The sequence below is a fragment of the Phocoena phocoena genome, chromosome 13, assembly GCF_963924675.1.
Source record: "Phocoena phocoena chromosome 13, mPhoPho1.1, whole genome shotgun sequence".
NCBI lineage: Eukaryota > Metazoa > Chordata > Mammalia > Artiodactyla > Phocoenidae > Phocoena > Phocoena phocoena.
Window position 1 is genome coordinate 36,118,577 of NC_089231.1, and position 18,163 is coordinate 36,136,739.

Genomic DNA, 18,163 nt, shown 5'->3' on the forward strand with positions numbered 1-18,163 from the left:
GAAACATAAAGAGAAGCTGTCAAATCAACCCTATTAAAAGACAAATCTAAAAGTGAAACTGCAATAGAACAAGGGAGCATTATCTGAAACTACTTTCGAAAGTTTTGAAGACTCTGCATTAAGCTAAGAGGGAGAAGAGACTGGTAAGAAAATAAGTCTGTTTATTCCATTATTTAACTGATATTTATTAGGCATCTAATATGTGCTAGGTGCTTTCTAGAATCCAGCAGTAAACAAAATAAAGTCTATGAAGCATTAATGGAAGTGAATGAACAGAGATACAATTACTGTGATTGTGCTCTAATGAGGCACACTTGAGGATGGCAATACCTTGACTATAATTTGAGAATCTCACTCTCACTTCCTAATCAGCGCCTAACAGAATGTTCTCTTATATTCTTGTAGGAGCTTCCTATTCACTTGCATCAAGGCAGAATATGGCCAAACAACTGTCTAATTTTATAAAGTAAATCTGAGTTGTCTTGTGTTTAGATCTGTTAAAAGAAAGGAGCCAACAGTTGAGAAAGTGAAAGCATAGGATTGTATTAAATTTCAATATTAGTCAATGATAAGTTTAAGTTTAAAATGCTATAGAGCAATATAGAAATATTTTAGAAAAACATAATAGAAAATAAGTAGAAAAATAATCTACAGAAAGTAGATGAAAGTCATTAAACAGTTTCCTTTTGGAGAACTCTCAAGGGAAGACTTAGATTTTTAAAAAATTATTATTATAAGGCCACTGACCATCTCACTGAGAAGAACAGATTTTGATGAAAAACAAAGTGAACTTTTAATGGTAGATATAGACAGCTCTTTCATGAAATATAACAATATTAAAATAGATAAAGTGAAGTCAAAAGAAGTAATATGTTTGAGGATGGAATTTTCTAGAATGAGAGCTGATCTTGTGAGTTCTTTGACAGGGAGAACTTAATTTGGAAGAAAAATTATGAAACAAGTAAGTAAGTAATGGAGGGCATTATTCACAAAATACAGCTCTAAAGGAATAGTAGAGTCATTAGATAAAGATGAGGTTGAGCAGTAAAGGTTAATGGAAATACAGAAAGTGTAGGTTGGATTGGAAGGGAGAAAGTTAAGGAGTGGGCAGTAGGATTGAGCTGTCTTTCTGTCAATAAACAGCTTCCACATCTCATGAAGGAAATTCACACTATCTTTGTTGATTGAGTATTGTGTGGATTTACATAAAGATATGGTGGGCATATAAAGAAGAGATGGTTTGAAGTAAGCAGTGTGTAAGCAAAATTTCCACATGGCGTCATTTAGTTAACAGTATTTGTGTTGACCCCACCATAAGAAAACACATTTTCAGAAACATTACAATAGCAGTGATGTACTAACAATGCTTGTTTCATGATGTCATCCAGCTGAAGTTTAAACAAGTTTTATGTCTTGTGATAAGAAGATACTTAATGGATGTTACTTTTAACTATAAGCCATGTCACTCTTTAATATGGTGTTTATGTACAGTGAGAGGATCTAAATTCTAGTCTGAGTTTGGAAATTAATGATCACTTTCTCTTAACCTCATGCTGTGTGCCTCAACTTCTAACCCTGTGTTATACACTCAGGAACTCTTCTTTTATTACCCAGAAATTTTCCTATATCTTCCAACGATTCTTAGGATTATTTCTATCTCTTCTACTACTCCAAAATATTAACTTTTCTTTTGAAAGCACCATTTCTATGACCATTAAGTGGCAGCTTTTCATTCTCCCACAAGCATTCTCCTAGGGTCAAAAGTGAGCTAGAAATTCCCTTAGGTCCACATGACTGCTCTCCGATGCTACTCAACACTGGCTCCTCCCCTGACTTTCTTGGAAAACTATTTCCAATTATACCACCCACATCATCTGTCACCATCACTGATTGATGTCCTAATCCCACCCACAATGTCAATGAAGATTTTGAAAACTTTCTGGAACCCACTTCTATTCTTGTCTTTATCCTGTGAGAATTCAATACTCATAAATATGCCCCTTTAAGAACTCTGGGCTTTGAAGTTGATTCCACTTGGATACCCCATCCACTCTGATCTTTGTGCTTCAAGAAGAGGTTCACACCTGGGCTTAGAGTATATTTAGGTCATATATCACCTCTGTCTTCAAGTTCATCTCATAAACTACATCTACAAGTGTATTCTTAACACCCATGATCATATTATTACTCTAAAACCTCTTATGGATATTACTATATATTAGAAAATATATTTATACCACTTCGTATAGCATCTAAGACCCTTTAAAATTTCACTTTGACCTTACATACTTCTGACTTTTTAAAGAAGAAGAACTTACTTCCTTCAAAATACCCTTTTCTCTAAAATGAGAAATTTCACTTTTTGATCTCTGAGTAAGTTATGAAACTTTCACGCCTCAGTGCCTTAGCTAATTCTGTATCTTCCATCAAGACTAAGCTTTTCTTCATTTTTCTGTCTTTCTCTATCCCAATTCTTCTGGGCCTAGCTCCAATATCCCACATTTAAGCTTCCTTAAATCTCTGCTTGTAACCTAACCTTGCATGTGTTTCATCATAATCTCAAAGCACTTGGCTTACATCTTTCTCTTTCCTTATTATAGTGAACTTATAAATAAAGTAGGCATGCAATACTGATTCAGTGATAACTTCCCTTGGTCTAAGTTTCCATACTTATAAAAAGAGATAGCTAGAATAGATGTCACCTAATATTCCTATTAGCTCAAATATGTTATGATTTACTAGCAGACTATCAAATTTTCATCATTTTGTATTTACCAATTACTCCCTCTAAATAGTTTGTATGGTACTTGTATTGCAGTGCTTCACCAGCTTCCTTTATCTACTTCCTGTTTATTGAGAGCTTGCTGTATACAAACACAGTATGTGTAGTGTGTATGTGTGTGTGTGTGTGTGTGCACATAAAATCATGAGCCATAACCTTAAATTAATTTACAACCAGTTCAATGAAATCCTCTGAACTGTCCCATTTACATGGACTCACTGGCTTTCCATACACTGTCAATTCTTTCCATAAAGCATACATATGGAGTCCTATAGTAGACTGAAAACTTTTATCAATTGAGTTGTATGCTTCCCAAGACACAGTTGTGTTTATCTTCAATTATGTTCACACCAATTTTATGTGATATTCTAATTATTTAATTTAATTGTATATTATATAAGCTGATGAAAGATGAATATAAAAAGAGAGCTGTTAATCTTAAGAAAAATCATTTAATTTGAGTGCCTATGATGGACATATCCTAAAGTGATCCCCAATGAATCATACTCTTGTAAAATCACTCACCTTAAGTACAGGTAGAAACTGTAACTTTCTTCTAACCAATAGAATATGACAAAGCTAAGGAGATGTCACTCCCTTGCTTAGGTTATGTTATATGACAAAGGTGATGGCATGTTTCTCCTATGATTCTATTACATTATAAAAGACTCCATCTTAGCACACTAGAGATAGAGATTCTTATGTTGGCCTTAAAGAAGCAAAGAGCCATGTTGAAAACTACCTATAGAGAAAGCCATGTATCAAAGAACTGTGGGCAGCTTCTATGACCTGAAGGTCACCTCCAGCAAATAGCCAGTAAGAAGCCAGGATCCTCAGTCACAAAGCCACAAGGATATAAATTTGGCCAACAACCTGAAGGACCCTCAAAGAGGATTATCTCCTAGTTAAACCTCAGATGAGAATATAGTGTAGTTGACAAGTTGGTATCAGCTTTGTGGGCCTCTGAGCAGAGAAGCCAACTATAAGTTGTGTCAGGAGTCCTGACCTTCAAAACCTGTGAGATAATAAATGTGTGTTATTTTAAGCTGCTAAATTTGGGGTAATTTGTTATGCAGCAATAGAAACCTAATACAATATCATAGAAAGGTTCATTACAATCAATTTCTTAGTCACAAAAAGAGCTACCACATAATACTACTGTCCAATTCAGTCAAGGTAGGATAATGATAAATATTGGAGGGAAAAAAACCCATAAATTTACACAAGTATATTTCAGATGTGGCTCCATTTTAAAGAATTTCAATCTAGAAATCATAAATAATGCATTAGGAAAGTTTATGTAAGGAAAATAGTGATAAATTAAAATCACCAGATTTATACTCAAATTAAGCCATGGACAATACCAAAATATTGAAGAATTATTTTATACATCTCTGTTTTAAGTTAAAATAATGAATTTAAAGAGTATATCCTTAAAAAATCATCCCATTCTTTAACTCCTTCAGTTATCAAACCCACCACAGTTATTGATTATGTTGGATAAAAGGGTTTTCTCTGTGACAGCTAGAGGACTCTGGCTTAATTAGTGACAATAGGATAAGCATCACTACAGCATCCCTTCCATAGGCATTCATATGGAGAAGGGAAAAAACAAACAAACAAACAAACAAAAAAATACTCTGGCTGAGACGATAGGGAAGTTTTCACAAAAGTGAAAGCGTTTGACATGGGTAGTGGATGGGGAAGAAAAAATGGGTAGGGCTTCAATAGGTCAGGATGGTAAAGGAGAGTCCCAATAATGAGCATACCCTAATGACAAGTGCAGTGGTAGAGACCATGTGAGTTTCAGAAATGGTGAGAGTCCAGAGAAAGAAGTCACTAAGTAATCATGAAATAACTGAATGTGTCCACCCGATAGTTTTAGTGCTCTGCCCTTCATTCTGCAGGAAATAGGATGTTCATTAAAAAAATCACAAAGTCTTTGAACCCATGATGTTTTTAGGAAAAATCAGTTTGGAGCTTTAACTATAAGTACAGTTAAGACTCAATCCAATTCCCAAAAAGTACAATTTAAATAAAATAGAATCTCAAGACCAGAAGAATGAGCTCACTAATATTATTCCAAGTGGGAAGGAACTTGGAGTAGCTTGTAATGGAACACCGTACCCAGGTGTCTACAGTTGAAGAAAGCTCAGTTAGCCAAGAACTCCATTAAAAAGTATGGTATATAACCTTTGGTTATTGAAATTTTTATTGCTGCTATATTATCCTTACACGAATGCCCATTATCCCAGCTACTGGTTCTCACAGGTTTTTGTTAGCTGCTTTATCATGTTGCAGTTTATACTACTTAAGCAGGCCATGATGATATATTACAGTCAGCTAAAACGTAGAACATTCTTAGGTTTATTTGGACACCTAAAGCAACTTTTCATTAGGCTGGTAACAAGCCATACAGATGCCACAGTCCTCGCAAAAGCATCATTAAGATGTTGAAGAAGTGCTGACATAAATGTGGACATTCTCAAGAACATGTTTAAGAAACTGATAAGGTGGAAGCTCTTAATTTTTTCAAGTAGCAGTAGGGGGGAAATCTATATGCAAATGGCAAAGCAATGGTGCCCATTTTTCTTTACAGAAAATGTTCACATTATGCACATCTAAGAGCTCCACCTTCCTCGACTGACTTTTTAATGAAATTACAGAGAGCACAGAAACATTGTTTGAGCAATATCAAGTACCTCCAACAGCTGCTTGGTCATTCTTGGAATGGCATGAACATTGCATGGAACACACAAAGGACTCGGGATGAGATAGGCAGAAGAACTCACTGAAATGTATTATTAAGTAATGAAACATAGAAACAAAAACAAAGCCATACTATTTATTATGAATCTCTATGTAAATTTATTTCACCAACTATTTGAGGAAAATAATAAATAAAAGAAGGGTACAATCCCTATGGACCACCCTGCCAACATTAGTTACTAATGAGTTCTAAGGGAGTTACTAAGGGAGTTCCCTATGTATCACTGTGCAAAAATTTCCACTAGACTTTCTGTAGATTTGAAGTTAAGTGGGACCACCAGTCTACCAGATGCATTGCTTTAATAAAACAGTTTTCACATAATTCAAGTGGGATTATTACAGATACATTTTTTTTTAAAAGTGATCTGCCGGATTGAGTTAGTTAAGTGTATCAGAAAACAGACATGACATAATCTGTAGTTATGCATTTATTTATATTATATATAACAGTATTCATGGCTGTTCATCCAAACCTTCTTTTTTTTTACAAGTTAGGGACCATATCTCTGAATTTTCTGTCTTTAGCTAAACTAATTTAGTCATCCTTTTATGTTATTGATATCTTTTCAAGCTTTGAGCCTTTTTTTTTTTTTTTTTTTTTTGCCATACGTGGGCCTCTCACTGTTGTGGCCTCTCCCGTTGCAGAGCATAGGCTCTGGATGCGCAGGCTCAGCGGCCATGGCTCACGGGCCCAGCCGCTACGCAGCATGTGGGATCTTCCTGGACTGGGGCACGAACCTGTGTCCCCTGCATCAGCAGGCGGACTCTCAACCACTGCGCCACCAGGGAAGCCCCACTGTTTTTTTTTTTTTTTTCTTGATCATTTCTGCTTTCCATTATACCAAGTCCTCTATTATAATTTTTTAAAATTTAGCTCAACAGTTTTGATAAACCATTCCATTCTTATTTCCAACTTTCTACTCAGTGCCTTTCAATGGCTATATATGCAGTTTGAATTTTTATTATTTAACACTTACCATTTTATAACACACAAACAACCTTCACTTTTCTGTGTGAATGGCTTGCCATGCTAAACATGGTACTTTCTTACTTAATGGGACATACTTGAACCACTCCAACGACTACCCCCAACCCCTGTCTAGAATTTCAGCAAAATGCTCACTCTTAATTGTTGCTGTTATTAGCATTAAAGATAGGAATTAGCAAACACTACTACCTTTACTTTATTATTCTAATTATCTTGACAATGATGTGATCTGGTTTTTGTTACACATGTTGACCTGGCCAGAATGCTGTTGACCACATGTTATCTCTCAGTATTTAAACATCAAGATTACATGTCATTTTCTCTGTCATAATCACATATTTGGTATGCTGCATCATCTATTTGGCTATATCTTAACTGGATAAATCAACACAATAGACTTAAATAAGTTTAAAGTTCTTGCTAGAATCACACAGGGAAAGTTGAGTCATTATCTTGTGAATGTTTCTCCATCTATTTGTCCTTATTCTCTCATTCCAGATGACTGGGAATTGACCAGATAAAGAAGAATAAGATAATCTGGAACAGAGCAAATGAAACACAAATGAAGTCTGGGAAATCATATCCAAGAGGTACTGGAAAGGTGTGAGAGACATTCAAAAGATACTTCTGTATGCATTTTCCCTTACAATCTAAGCTCAGTCTCTATCTAATATCATGTAAATATCCTGATTTCCTGTGTATTTCTGGGTTCCACTATGGATACTTGCTTTAGTTAGAGCTCACAGCCACGATTGTGTTAGCCTCCATGAATTATTTTACTGTGGTATAAATGCCAGAGCTTATTTGTGGTTCATGGGAAGTTCTAACTATTTTAAAAATACAAAGAACTTATTCTTTCACAAAGTAACACACTACATATATACATAACATGCAGTTTAATGGCTAATTTATGTACTGGGAAGGCTGTATATTAAAAGGGAAGTAAAAGCACCAGTAGATGTCCTCTGATCCTCTAAATGTCCTCCTTGAGAAAGATATTATTGACCATGGAAATAGTGATTCTCTTAGATAAATCTTGATTACTACTGGACTGCTACCTTCAATAACTTGTTCAAGGGGGTTGTCAAGGAGCTGAGTCAAATCTCAAAGCATCTCCTAAGCAGAGCAGTTGCTCACCATATCAGTTCCTGTCAGAATCCAAACTTCAAAATTTAGTCTCCTTTTTTCTTTTCTTTTTCCTTTTATTAATTATATTTCTTCTCTAGTATTACTATAAGTTGAGATCTGCTCATAATTAATCTTTCTTCCCTAAAATTGTTAAAAGAAAATAACATCCCCTTCACAGTACTACTTTTCAGAAGAGGGGCTGATTTACTGCTTCATGTGCTTTGTATTGCAAATATAATAACATGTACTATTAATATCAAAAAGATAAAAGTATAGGTGACAAGTGTTCATATGTTTGCACTCATTTCTCTTTTCAGTCCAGACTATATATCAATTATAGACACTTTTAATTTTGATGATTTTCATTTTTTTTCTTTGGGGGAATGTTAGATGCTCATATTTAAAAATAAAATGCCTTTATAGGAGTTCTCTTTCTCAAATGACATAATAGGTCATTAATACTAATCAAAAAAAAAATCTTTCCACTGAAAACAACTATAAAAATGAACCACATATAAAAATAAAAGTTATTTGGAGGACTCAGAGAGCTAAAAAATTCGGTGAAGAAGTTTGAGCTAAAAATCTATGAGAAGGTAAGCCAGAGAGATGAGATTAATTTTTAACCAGAAATAGACTAACCTGACAGGAATTTAATCTCAGACTCAAATCACCTTAATCTCTAAACAAATGAAAGTTATTCATTTGGAATTGCTAGTTCCCATATAGCCATGAGAATTAAAGGTAAATATTTTCTGTCAGAAAATAATATTTCTGTCACCTCAAAGTATCCTTATACAATGGCTAGTACTAAATCAAAACTATTCAGGAAGATGAAAGATAAGATAGCATGATTTAAAAATCAAGAGAACCAAGACTTTAGAAAGAAATATAGAGAATATCTGCAATGGAGTTAATAGTCATGGACAGTTAAATAAACAGGCTTAAAATATTCAAAATAAAACAGAAAATTATTGCAGAAAAACAAAACACTAAAAACTTAACCAAAACAATTTTATATCTGAAAAACAGACAATTTTAACATAAAACTGGGTTATACATATATACATACATGTAAATGGAAATTCTAGAAATAAAAAAAATAATCAAAAATTCAATAGATAAGCTTAATAGCAGATTAGATAGAAGAGAAAAAGGTTTACAAGCTTGATCATTAGAAAATATTAAAGCCAAGGAAGACAAAAAGAAAATTAAAAAGATCATAAGAGACATGTGAAACTTGGTGAAACATTAATATAAAATTGGAGTCCCATGAAAAGGAGGAGAGAGAATGGGCTAGAAGCAAGACTTTGAGAAAATTTGACTGAGAATTTTCCAAAACACTTTTAAGACATCATTACTGATACAAGAAATGCTAAAAATATCAAACAATAAATACTAGATTAAAAAAAAAAAACTTAGCTATAGCGTGTTACAATATTAGGCAACCAAAGACAAATAGAAAACTCTTGAAAGCAACTAGAAGAAAAATAAATCCATTACCCTCAAAAGAGCAATAATAAGACATGTAGCTGAATTTAAAGAAGAAATGACAAGAGTTAAAAGAAAATAACTGACAATTCGAATTTTATATGAAGCAAAAATATCTACCAGAAATGAAAGTTTGTATTGTGAATAGACCTGCAGTAAAAGATATACTAAAGGGAATTCTTCAGGCAGAAAGAAAATGATCTGATGTGAAACCTGATAATGTAAAAATGATAGAAGATCTCTAAAAAATAAACCTACTGGTAAATCTATATTAATATTGATAGTTTAAAGCAGAGATCAGCAAATCTTTTTCTATAATGGGTCAGATAGTAAGTATTTTACACTTTGCTGGCCATATAGCCCCTCTTTTTCATATTTCTCATTTTTGTCATTAATATATATATACATATATAAATATTTTTAGTTCACAGGCCATAGATAAACAGACTGGGGGCTAGACTTATTGAATCCTTGTTTAAAGCAACAACAATAAAATAGTGTAGGATGCAAAATATAAGCAGGATTAAAATATATGAGAAGATATTACAAAATGCAGAAAGAAACATGGAGTTCAAGTACTTTAATACTCTTGTATTTTCTGGTAAGCATTAAAAGTTTCAGTTTAAGGTAGATTTTTAGTAGTCACTGATACATGTTGAAATCCCTAAGACATTAAGGTAACAATAAAAGTATGTATAAGTATTAAGCTAATACAAATTAAATTTGTATGATAAAAAATACTTGATTAACCCCAAAGAAAAAAAAGGGGAAAAAAAAAGAATCATCTGTGGTACAAACAGAAAATAAATAGTAAGATGTAGTTAAATACCCAAATATCAGTAATCATATTAAATATAAATGGACTTAAACTCCAATTAAGTTACAAAAATTATCAGACTATATATATATCTCAGACTATATATATATATATATATATATATATATATTTACTGTAGATAGTATCATCTTCAAAAAACAGAAGATCTTTTCAATAAATGAATAAAATGATCAAGTACATTAAAACTTAGAACTCTTTATTAAATGAAGTGAAAACGTGAGTCACTAGTGGGAAACAATACCTATAATACTATATTCAACAAAAATTTGTAATAATAGTATATAAATTATTTACACATAATTATTTATACATTTATTATGTATAAGAAAAAGGCTGACAAATAAGCAATTCACAAAAGAGTATATCCAAATGAACAATAAGATAACAAAAGGCATTTGGAATTATTAAAAATGAAGGAAAAGTAAATTAAACCATAAGGATATGGCATCCCACACTCATCACAATGGCTATAATTTAAAAGGCTGACAGCACTGTAACATACTTTTGGAGGGAGTGCAAAGTTGTACAACCATTTTGGGCATCTGTCTACAAGTATCTACCAACCTCAATAAATGCCTGCCAGATGAAACTGTATTTCTGCTTCTAGGTATCTACCCAACAGAAATACATTTACATCTATGCCAATAGAAATATACCAGAATTTTTACAGAAATATTTTTTATGGAAACTCAAACCTAGGAGCTTCTCAAATATCCATCGACAGTAGAAGGGATTAAAAGAAAAGGTCTGTTTTGTTCACAAAAGTCACGATATATGAAAGTGAAAATGCCTGTACTACAGCTACAAAGAACACCGTGGATGAATATTGCAAATCTTATGAGTCAAAGAAGCCAGACATTCACAAGTACATATTGTAATGTTCCATTCATATAGAGTTCCAAGGCAAGGCAGAAATACTCTGTCATGTTAGAAGTCAGGCAGTGGTTCTCTTTGGGAAAGAGCAGAGGTGGTACTTGGGAAGGGCATGGAGAGGGCACCTACAACACTAGATATATTTTATTTCTTACCCTGGGTGTTGGTTACATGTGTTTGTTCACGTCTCGATAATTCATTAGTCAATATACTTAGAATTTGAGCATTTAGTATGTTTTTCTTGAACAATTATTTTTTAATCACCCCAAGCACCATTTTCTGCATCAGAGACAGGGCCAGATGGTTTGGGATGCAAAAATCAATACAATAAAACATCTCTTTTGAAGAGCTTAGGGCCTACATACTAGGGCAGACAATTGCTCTAGATTATTCAGTTCCATGATTTTATTTTCCTTTCAAAGCATAAATTTGGCTATGTACAGAATTCAACATAAAAAAAAAGAAAAATTATTTATCTCACTTTACTCCTGCTTACGTAGGCAGTGCTGAGGAGGACAAAAACTTGGTGACATTAAATGTACACAGTTATAGAACTTCATAATCATGGAAACCAAATATATTTTCAGCTGATTATATTTTTTATCTTTAATATTACAGAGGATAAAATCAATAAGGGAAAGGAAACTCTCTCTTGTCATTGTATCATTAGTTATATCAAATCCGCCATACATGTTTGTAATTAAAGGATGAAGCAGCATCTCCACAACCCCCACAATTTAGTTTGAACTCATGAATGGTAGGGAGGAAGATGGTGGCTTGCTTTGTGCAGTAAACTCCACTGTACTCAAAATAAAGCCATCATATATATATACACACACACACACACATATATTTACATATTTCACACCTTGTCAGCTATTAAGGCAGTTAAAACCATATGTTCTGGCACTTTCCACTTACAGTATTATCATTAGGACATGGACCCTAATACAAGCATATATAGAATGAAACATTTGCCTACTCATTTAGATGAAATGAGACCCAGACAGACTAAATTTCCTTACATAGGTAATATAACTAGTCAGAGACTGTGTGGAGACAGATTTTAATCACCTGTTTATAGTCTTAGGCTTTTCCCCCTCATTCTGCTGAAAGTCATATAGAAAAAAAACAAAAACAAAAAACAATTGAACAAGGTGAGTAGTGGCATTCAATTACATCTAAGGCCCTTCATTTCTGTATTAGTAGGAATTCAGCTGACAATGAGCTATGATAGTTTATGATTCATGGGAAGGAAGATACCCTCAGATCAGCATCCATGTATACATTTAACCTTTGTCTATTAAACTCAAAGTATATCCATAGCTGTAGTAGGCAATTTAAAGGTGACTAAGTGAACATCCACCTCCTCTTCTCAGGGGCTTTTAGTGAAGTCACCAGACACAAACATTTCTGCCACATTCTGAGTTGCTAAGCTCTCTTCTAGCCCCTTCTCTTTCCCTTCCACCTTTCATTCTCTTTAATTGTGATTATTTTTCTCTTCAATTTCATTGCAATCTCAAGTCCTTAAAGCTTACTTTCTACTGTTTAGAATGAAAAATAGATAGAAAAATAGAATGAAAAAAGCCAGAGTCTGCTTTCTTTTCATGATTGGCTGCTAAGGTAATAATAAAACAGAATGAATGTCCAAGGGAATTGTATATTTTGTTGCACATACAGGATAATTCTCTCAGACATTTTCAAAAGGAAAGCACGTAAAACTTACTGTTTAAAAATCATCCTCTAACTCTTCCTTATCTTTTATATTTCTCTGGATTTTTTCCCCCAAACACTTAAAAGCATCTCATTGTCTCCTCTTATAAGATCTAAAGAAATAAAAGTGTCTTAAATGTGCTGTTTGTGTTTCTACCTGAAAATGTATTATTATTTTTTAATTGATACATGGTTAATATCTGTTTCCCTTCACCACCCCTATTCCAACTCAGCAACCCTGTGTATGTGATTGAAACCACCTGGACTGCTGGAGTGAAAGTAACTTGAAGGCAGGGACAATGCAGGTAGTTATCAATCATATACATGGAATTAAATAAGATTTACATCAGTTGTAAAGGAAATGTTGGATTGGTATTTTTCCTGTGGGCACATGGGCCTAAGGGGGTGAAAAGGGCTTTTTTTTTTTTTAACATCTTTATTGGAGTATAATTGCTTTACAATAGTGTGTTAGTTTATACATATACATATATCCCCATATCTCCTCCCTCTTGTGTCTTCCTCCCACACTCCCTATCCCACCACTCTAGGTGGACACAAAGCACTGAGCTCATCTCCCTGTGCTATGCAGCTGTTTCCCACTAGTTATCTATTTTCCATTTGGTAGTGTATATATGTCCATGCCACTCTTGCCACTCTCTCACTTTGTCCCAGCTTACCCTTCCCCCTCCCTGTGTCCTCAAGTCCATTCTCTATGTCTGGCAGGACAGGAAAAGGGCTTTAAAAAAAAAAAACTTTATTTTATATTGGAGTATAGCCGATTAACAATGTTGTGATAGTTTCAGGTGCTCAGCAAGAAAAGAGCTTTTCGGTTCCCTTTATACCCTCTTGTTTCTAGGTCTCCAGAGTTCTCTTCTACACACTCAAAAGAAAGCACTTCCTTGATTCAGAGTACTGGTTTCTGCCAAGAGCAGGAAGTGCCTTTGAAGGAGATACTGGAGTCCAGTCATTTGATGGATTTTATTCCAGGCTCTCCCAGGAATAATCTGCTGTTGGAAATCCAAATAACCACTTTGATTTGCAGTGTTCTCACCTGTTGAATGGTATGAATATCACTATATTCTATGCTAATAGACTAACTATGAAGATTCATGTGAATTAGAATGAGGATATTTTGAAACACATAAAGGATATGCAAATTTAAAACTGTATCATCACCATTGTAATCATTAACATTGCCATTAAGGTGCAAGTGTTAGTAGCAGCAGCAAGTGATGCTCAACTATAAAACAATAGAATGGAACATAAGCAAAATCAGGCATGGCAAGGAATGCTTCTTCAGGATTAGTGCAGCTCTGAAGCCTCAAGGCAGGAGGGAGCAGAGTTCAGCATTCTCAGTTAAACACAGTACCTTAAAAACTCCTTCAGGTGCTATGTTGATCATATGTGGAGCTGGACCTGTGCTGGTCAGAGTGGAGCTTACATCTATGAACAATGCCAATAGGAGCCTGTCTCCTGGCTGATCATCCCAGGAGGAGAAAGTCAAGAGAAATTCACTTCTCACTCTCCTGGGTAAGGGAAAGTAGAGGTCTTCATCCCTATTTTCCAGGTCAAATATGAATCTGCCTTTTGGGTTTGTATTTCAATGATTATTATTCTTTTCTATCCGACAAGCTATAATCAAATGGCTTTATGTTTAGATTTTTGGTCATCAAATGTTGACAGTGGCTCCCTGAACATAGTTAATTCTTCCAAACTAGTTATCAAATGATCATTCTTGGCCATGAAGTGCTATATTAGGGGGCAGGCATTGGAGGTCTCAATTCTGACCCAAATTCAGGTTATCTGAAAGTTTTCATCTGAGTTTCAGAAGCAATAATTAGGTAGCAAACAATGAAGTTTCTTCCTGAGACATTTTATTCTCATGATAATTTTGCTATATGTTTTAGAAGGAAGAAAACACCAGTAAGCATAAGGATGAAGAACCCATGACTCCTGGGTAATAACTGATGGAGTCCCAGTCCTGAATGCCATATTTATGAACATTTTGGTATAATCAGCTGCTAGAGAGTTGTTCTGTTCCAAAATTGTGTGTTCTTTAACCAGAGCACCTTTCCAAGTTATCTTAGAATCTAATCTGATAACCAGAATATTGCTTCATCAGCAAAAAATAGAGCAAATAGAATACGATGACCTGTAGAAATATTTCCCTTTCTTGAGTTGTGCTAAATAAGTTCTTATTGTTAAATTAACTCTGTTTTCAATAATCAAAACTTATTTTCCCTTTCAAGGCCAGGTAAGGCACAAAAACATTGATTACAATTTTCATCAATCTGACCCCAGTTAGCTCGATTGGACTGGGGAGAGAGCTTATTCTCACGTCCTCAAAAAATATCAGTTAAAATACTATTCCTTAGGGTAAACACTTATGTTGTTTCTAGATATGACTGTATTCACTCATTTTTTGGTATATATGTATATATTTTGTAGTAAAATTGCTTTACAATGTTGTGTTAGTTTCTGCTATACAATGAAGTGAATCAGCTATATGTATACCTATATCCCCTCCCTCTTGGATCTCCCTTCCACCTCCCCATCCCAGCCATCTAGGTAGTCAAAGAGCACAGAGCTGAACTCCATGTGCTATACAGCAGGTTCCCACTTCCTATCTATTTTACACATTGTAGTGTATTTATGTCAAACCTAATCTCCCAATTCGTTCCACCCTCCTCTTCCCCCGTGTCCACATGTCCATTCTCTATGCCTATGTCTCTATTCCTGCCCTACAAATAGGTTCATCTGTACCATTTTTCTAGATTCCACATATATGCATTAATATACGATATTTGTTTTTCTCTTTCTGGCTTACTTCACTCTGTATGGCAGACTCTAGGTCCATCCACATCTCTACAAATGACCTAATTTCATTCCTTTCTATGGCTGAGTACTATTCCATTGTGTATATATATATATATATATATACCACATCTTCTTTATCCATTCATCTATCATTGGACTTTTAGGTTGTTGCCATAACCTGGCTATTGTAAATAGTGCTACAATTAACATTGCAGTACATGAGTCCTTTTGAATTATGGTCTTCTCAGGGTATATGCCCAGTAGTGGGACTGCTGGGTCATATGGTAGTTCTATTTTAAGTTTTATAAGGAACCTCCATACTGTTCTCCATAGTGGCTGTATCAATTTACCTTCCCACCAACAGTGCAAAAGTGTTCACTTTTCTCCACACCCTCTCCAGCATTTATTGTTTGTAGATTTTTTGATGATGACCATTCTGACTGGTGTGAGGTAATACCTCAATTGTAGTTTTTATTTGCATTTTTCTAATAAGTGATGTTGAGCAGCTTTTCACGTGCCTCTTGGCCATCTGTATGTCTTCTTTGGTGAAATGTTTATTTAGGTCTTCCACCCATTTTTTAATTCGGTTCTTTTTTTTTTTTGATATTGAGCTGCATGAGCTCCTTGTATATTTTGGAGATTAATCCTTTGTCAGTTCCTTCATTTGCAAATATTTTCTCCCATTCTGAGGGTTGTCTTTTTGTCTTATTTATGGTTTTCTTTGCTGTGTAAAAGTTTTTAAGTTTCATTAGGTCCCATTTGTTTATTTGTCTTTTTATTTCCATTACTCTAGGAGATGGATCAAGAAAGATCTTGCTGTGGTTTATGTCAAAGAGTGTTTTTCCTATGTTTTCCTCTAAGAGTTTTATAATGTCTGGTCTTACATTTAGGTCTTTAATCCATTTGGAGTTTATTTTTGTGTATGGTATTATGTAGTGTTCTAACTTCATTTGACTTATTTCAACTTCAGACAGTTCTCCTTTTCTCTGATTTTGTATTTACTTTCTCATGGTGGAATGCATTTCTAAGATCTCTGACTCCCTATATATCAAATAAACATGTATGCAAAACAAACAGAAAAAAAAAGGTCTGCTCTATTTTACTACTGAAGAATTCATAGATGTTCATTTTTCCCCTAATAGAAGGTTAGCTATTTTTTGATGGACCTTCTTCCTCTAAGTCTGAGCCATTATTTTATCATCTTCTATAATGAGAGCTACTGAGGTGAATTTAATTCTATTGAAATGACAGAATTTGATGAACCTAAAAGTCCCAGAATGAATACATATGGTATTCCACATGGAGATTTTATTCTTCTATTGAACAAAATATCTAGGCTTTCAACATACTTTGGCTCAGAATTCACTTTTGTCTCAGAGTTTTGCCTCATATATGGAAGGACTAGTCCTTTTTGTCTAACATCTGATGAAATAAAACAGTGATGTCGGAGGTCCTAGGGAAGATGGCAGAAGAGTAAGACGTGGAGATCGCCTTCCTCCTCACGGATACACCAGAAATACATCTACACGTGGAACGACTCCTACAGAACACCTACTGAAGGCTGGCAGAAGACCTCAGAGCTCCCAAAAGGCAAGAAACTCCCCACGTACCTGAGTAGGGCAAAAGAAAAAAAGAAAAAACAGAGACAAAAGAATAAGGATGGCACCTGCACCAGTGGGAGGGAGCTGTGAAGGAGGAAAAGTTTCCACACACTAGGAAGCCCCTCCGCGGGCGGAGACTGCGGGAGGCGGAGGGGGGAGCTTTGGGACCGCGGAGTAGTGCACAGCGACGGGTGCGGAGGGCAAAGCGGGGAGATTCCTGCACAGACGATCGGTGCCGACCAGCACTCACCAACCCGAGAGGCCTGTCTGCTCACCCGCCGGGGCGGGCGGGGCTGCGAGCTGAGGCTCGGGTTTCGGTTTTGGACGGAGCACAGGGAGAGGACTGGGGTTGGCGGTTTGAACATAGCCTGAAGGGGTTGGTGCGCCACGACTAGCCGGGAGGGAGTTCGGGGAAAAGCCTGCACCTGCCGAAGAGGCAAGAGACTTTTTCTTCCCTCTTTGTTTCCTGGTGCGCGAGGAGAGGGGTTTAAAAGCGCTGCTTAAAGGAACTCCAGAGACGGGCGCGAGCCGCGGCTAAAAGCACGAACCCCAGAGACGGGCGCGAGCCACGGCTGAGGGCGCGAGCCCCTGAGATGGGCGTGAGCCGCGGCTGGAAGCGCGAACCCCAGAGATGGGCGCGAGCCGCGGCTAGAACCGCGGACCCCAGAGACGGGCGGGAGACGCTAGGGCTGCTGCTGCCGCCACCAGGGGGGCTGTGTGCGAGCACAGGTCACTCTCCGCGCCCCTCTTCCGCGGAGCCTGTGCAGGCCGCCACTGCCAGGTTCCCGGGATCCAGGGACAACTTCCCCGGGAGTACGCACGGCGGGTCTCAGGCTGGTGCAACGTCACGCCGGCCTCTGCCGCAGCATCACGCCGCCTCTGCCGCCACAGGCCTGCCCCGCACGCAGTGCCCCTCCTTCCCCCATCCCCCAACCCCCGGCCTGAGTGAGCCGGGGCCCCCGAATCAGCGGCTCCTCTAACCCCGTCCTGTCTGAGCAAAAAACAGATGCCCTCCAGTGACCTGCGCGCAGGGGAAGGGCCGGGTACAAAGCTGAGCTCCTGTGAGCTGTGAGAGCAGGGAGGAGAGGGGGAGGTCTCTCCCGGCAGCCGCGGAGGCGGCAGATTGAAGCTCCACAATCAACTTGATGTGCCCTGCATCTGTGGAA